This window comes from Schistocerca serialis, chromosome 4 (assembly GCF_023864345.2).
Source record: "Schistocerca serialis cubense isolate TAMUIC-IGC-003099 chromosome 4, iqSchSeri2.2, whole genome shotgun sequence".
Taxonomy (NCBI): domain Eukaryota; kingdom Metazoa; phylum Arthropoda; class Insecta; order Orthoptera; family Acrididae; genus Schistocerca; species Schistocerca serialis.
Window position 1 is genome coordinate 798,977,628 of NC_064641.1, and position 5,439 is coordinate 798,983,066.

At 41.8% G+C, this 5,439-nt stretch overlaps 1 pseudogene; it reads left to right on the plus strand.

Moving 5' to 3' along the window:
• Positions 1-4,223: 4,223 nt before the first annotated feature.
• LOC126476032 (5S ribosomal RNA) lies at positions 4,224-4,341 on the plus strand (annotated as a pseudogene).
• The last annotated feature ends 1,098 nt before the right edge of the window (positions 4,342-5,439 follow it).

The following is a 5,439-nucleotide window of genomic DNA, read 5'->3' on the forward strand; positions in this document are numbered from 1 at the left end:
GGCCTTATGCCAATTTGGCAGTCGCTAAGTTCGTCAGTCCATTTTTTAAATTTGTTTCAATGGACCAAACCGCAAAATTTAATTTTTTTTATCTGTAACAATTAAAGAACTTGAGTTTGTTGTTTAGGACACTTGTACTTGGACCTCAAGCCGTTTTATTTGGTCGTTTTTATATAAACGCTTGTTTACTACTTGTGCTGCAGTTTTTAACTTAATTTTTTCGTGCTGATATTTCGGAACATTTTGTCAACACCTGAAGAGATGTATTACAGTGAACATTTGTGATAAAGCCGCAAAGTGGGCGGAATGGTTGAAATTTTTGCATTGTTTACATGTTGTAAGTTCTGTGTCATTCGGTGCACCATGTGGCACTCAAAATTGCAAAACTTGGGAAGATGGTTGATTAGTTTGCATTGTAGACACCATGTAAATTCTACACCACTTGATTCACAATATTTGCTCCAAGCGGCACTCAAACCTGAAAAACTTGGCAAGATGGTTGAAAAGTTCTCATTGTACACATTCTGTAAACACTATGTCTTTTGGTTCACAACATTTTTTCCAAGCGGCGTTCAAAGTCCTCAAAAAATCTGATCGCAACAATATTTCCCCCAAGCTTAAGTAGCGTAATTTCACAATGTAGTTCGTTCAGGAAGCTCTTCTTTTTCGGTCCGCAGCTCGTGGTCGTGCGGTAGTGTTCTCGCTTCCCACGCCCGGGTTCCCGGGTTCGATTCCAGGCGGGGTCAGGGATTTTCTCTGCCTCGTGATGACTGGGTGTTGTGTGCTGTCCTTAGGTTAGCCAGGTTTAAGTAGTTCTACGTTCTAGGGGTCTGATGACCATAGATGTTACGTCCCATAGTGCTCAGAGCCATTTGAACCATCTCATTTTTTGAACGTACGCGAGTGTAGTCTATTGAATGCGCATGACTGACATAGAGTACACACACGCACACACACACACACACACACACACACACACACACACACACACACACACACTCGCACACAAACCACACGCTCATTCACTTTTTAATTTTGCCTGCAACAGTGGCTAACGTTGTCTGCGAAACAAATGAAAAATACTTCCAATTCTCCCGTTCCGATCGATGTTTTCGGGATGTTTCCCTTGGCCATCGGGCGAGACAAAGCGGTCAGCCCTTTCGGGCTTTCACGCGTCTTCAATTGACGTAATACTTCCATACCTTCATCGCCACAACGTTTTCGTCGACCGCATTTTTAATGCTGCAGCTGCCTCGTGCAACATAAACTAGTCGCTTAGCTAGTGTGTTTCCAGGGTTTTATATTTACATTTAGTTAATAGTCAGGTGCTACAAAGTAATACTTGTAGCGCATGTTACTGATGGGATATTGGTCTCACTGCAGATAGAGTACACTTTCCTTCGCCGCGGCACTGGGAGGGGTTGAGTGGCGGGACCAATGTCCCGGTCGCCGTTTACGCCCAGGAAATATTGCCGGTACCCTTTTGATAGCAGGCTGAGAGGATCTGCGGCCAGCCTGGAGGGATTGGGACGAATAAAAGTCCCGACCGCCATCTGGGTTTGAACCCAGGACCTCGAAAGCCGCTCTATAAAGCTGTACCCGCCAGATGAACCCAACCATCTTCACTATCCATTAAATATAAATATACAAGCGGTAAGGATGGTAGCTAAACGAATTGTTGTTTTGCTAAGAGGAGGTGCAGTGTACTAATGAGGACGCAAAGGTACGACGACAGTTGAAGATTCTTGAAAGCCAGAAACACATATGGGCATAAATAGAGCTGTATAGGAAGTGAACTATATCAACTGCAGATGACGGGTAATCTGGTAGATTATGTAGTATGATATGCCACTTGTGGAATTTGATACTGGTTACTATTTCATTACCTTTTTTTTTCGAATCACTGCAGTCTTACCACCTGATGATGAGCCTGCAGTACTTGGAAAAGCAGTCAATTTTATCGGGTGTCGTATCAAATTTAAAAGCGACTATTTCTACAAGCAGTGCAAAATTCACGCTCTTGGACGTCTTATCTACTTGCGGTACAAAGTAATGTTGCGTACCGTGGATGTTTTCGGTAGAACATAGACGTTAAAGGGGTTCAATTTGGATACACACTAGGTACCTATACGACAATTACATTCAATCAATATTGCTTAGGCGTGCTGCCCAGGTAGTTTAACGCTAGACTTTTCCTCCAGAATGCTCGAGTTAGAATTTTCGTTTCCGGGTTTAGGTCTAAACCTATTTTTTATGTTCTAATTTTTATCAGCGCAGATGTGATGTAGTAGACTGTTTCTGAAACTATCCGTATCAATCAAGTATAGATTTTTTTTTTTTTTACATTTTGGACAATCCAGTTTTTGGCCAACCACGTTAGACATCTTCATAATCAGTTACAATTGAATTACCTGTCCTAGTAAAGAAATAACTACAAAACTAATGAATGTTACATGGCTTCATCAACACTCCATCTTCAAATGTTGAAAGTTGGTGGCCCACCTACAAATTCGCTTAAAAGTCTGTCTAGAAATTTTACTGGTCTTACGCATCTCGGAGTAGCTCGCGCCATGTTTGGTATATCTTCTTCTTGATGTGGTCTGCGGTCTTCCCTTCGACTCTGCCTTGGATGATCATTTTCTCAACGTTATCTTCCTGTCGTCGAAGAATGTGAACAGAGAATTGTATGATTCGCTGAAAATAAGTACTGCGGGAGCTCTTTCCTACCCAGAGATCTTAAAGGATAGATTTGTTGGTTCGTTTATCGATCCATGGTATACTAAGCACCCTCTAATATGTCTTCATCTCAAAAGCATCAATTCTTTTGCGGTCCCCTTCAGTTATTGTCGTCCATGTTTCAGCGCCGTAAAGGAAAGCAGAAACACCGGAGATTTCAGACTCTCGGTTTAATATGTCCGATTAGGGCTTGGTCATTCAAATCACTGTCAGCTTCGATGCGGTATCACTACCCATAACAAGTCTATGTCGTATTTTCTGTGTAGAGCCGTCTTCTTTCTGAAACACTGATCCCAGCTAGACAATGTGATCACCTTTGATATTCTGATACTAGATCAGTTGCTGATAGTGACTCACCTCTGTCAGTTGTCATGATATTGGTCTTTTTCTTATTAATTGACAATCCAAGTCTCTCTCTTTCTCTCTTAACGCTACCCAACAGTTTCCTCATTTCCACGTGATATTCTGCTCACAGGTGTGGCGTCATCGGGATATTTTAAATTACTGATTCTTCTCCCTCCAATTCGAACCCCACGAGTGCAGCCATGAACACTTTTTCTCATACCATATTCTCCACAGATGTTAAGTCGAACCTGTGATAGAATGCTTCCCTGTTTACATCCTTTACATGATTCAAAAGGACTTGAAATAGAACAAGAAACCAGTCCAAGTAGAAAATATTTTATTTTTCATTCTATGACTAGTTTTGGGTCGAGACCCATTTTCAAATCATCATAACAAAGCCGAAAATGACATTTCCGAATATGTCAAAAATGTGCAATGTACATTTACAGTGCAGATACTTGAAATAGTTTTATCCAGTCTGATTATTGTCTTAGCACTAGAGTTGAGATTTCTGACAAGGGTAATAAGATGGTTGAGGAACGCTCATTTGTGCTAGCACGCAACACAGTTCTCTTTATGGAACACAGTCGATAGCCTCCAGTTGTTTTGATCATTTCAGCAGTAACGAGATCAGGTCCGGTCGCTTTGTTATTTTTCAATGTACGTAGAGCTTTTCCGACTTGTTTAAGATTTTAGTTGCCTTCTCTACCGGAATGTTTGCACTATGAAGTTTTCCATATTTATTCATGTACGACTTGTTGCAGTATGTTCTCCACCGATCAGCAGCTAGTTCTATTATGGCCAAAGGTGTGCCATCTTCGTCTTCTGCCTCTCATGTCTTTGGTGTGAAGGATCTTGTTAGTTTCTTTATTTTGTTCAACACGTACACGGTCTGATTGCAGTCCCGGAATTTCTCAGTTCTCTCACTTGTTTCATTGATATAATTATTTTTTCTCTTCGGCAGCTTCTCTGCATTCATTCTGATAATTTGCAGTACTTCTGAGTTCTCGATAATCCTTTCATCATCAATACTTGTCTGTCATCAATGATTTGTGTGGTTTCGTTCGTAAGCCATTGAGCTGTATACATACTTTATTCACTAGGAGCGGCAATATTTTTTGCTTTGGTGGAAGGGCTCTGTGGCCAACGGCCTTGCCACAGTGGTAACACTGGTTCCCGTCAGATCACCAAAGTTAAGCGCTGTCGGGCTGGGCTAGCAGTTGGACGGGTGACCATCCGTTCTGCCGAGCGCTGTTGGTAAGCGGGGTGCCCTCAGCCCTTGTGAGGCAAACTGAGGAGCTACTTGACTGAGAAGTAGCGGCTCCGGTCTCGTAAACTGCCATACGGCCGGGAGAGCGGTATGCTGACCACATGCCCCTCCATAACCGCATCCAGTGACGCCAATAGGCTGAGGATGACACGGCGGCCGGTCGTCAGTACCCTTGGGCCTTCATGGCCTGTTCGGGAGGAGGTTTCTTTTTCTTGTTTTTTGGAAGGGCTCTGTAACTGAAGAAAGAGGAAGCAATTCTGACAACGATCTAGAAAGCATTACTTGAGGGAACTAGTGCGTGAAAGAGAACGGGGCTAACTTCTAAAGGCCAAATACAAGTTTAAAAGTGGAATTATAGAAACGATAGAACTCTCATTTCTGTGTTTGTATTAAGTAACTGAAATAATTGCTCGTATTTTGTATAACTGCCACATAACAACTATGAAGCCGGAAACCAGATCTTGCCATCTACAATCAGATAATGCAAACATACACACTACACCCGGAATCGAACTCTAGTATTCTGATGCAAAACTATACCCATTGCACTAATTTTTTTTAGTGTTAGTATTAAATGACTGCATATGTTCTGTATAAGACCTACTGTGACTGCTGTATTATAATTAAGAAGCCGGATATTACACCACGGAAGTTAATATTAGGAAAAAGTAAATAAAATATTACGCTAACAGCGAGAATCGAACTCGAGTAATATAACGAAACACCCTGCTAACTGCTGAACATAGCTGCAGAGTAGTAAATGAAGATACTTGTCGTACATGTGATTTCAGTGTTGCCACATTGTATTTGTTGACTTTTGTGCTGTAGCGAAAGTATGCACACGGCGAGATTTTGTTAGTTATTTTTCTTATTATTAGTCTGCAAGAAGTCGCCTCGGCACCCGAGCGCGCGGATTTCGGCTCGCCGTGTATAAGCTACATAAACAATCTATGTATGAAAGAGGTCATTGTGTTTATTGACGTAAGACTGCAGGAGCAAATTCTAAATTTCGTTTCATTTTCAGTCGTCTGGTTCTCAAGTCAGACGTTTCTCCGAGCACTTATTCCCCAAAAAGGGAATTATACATG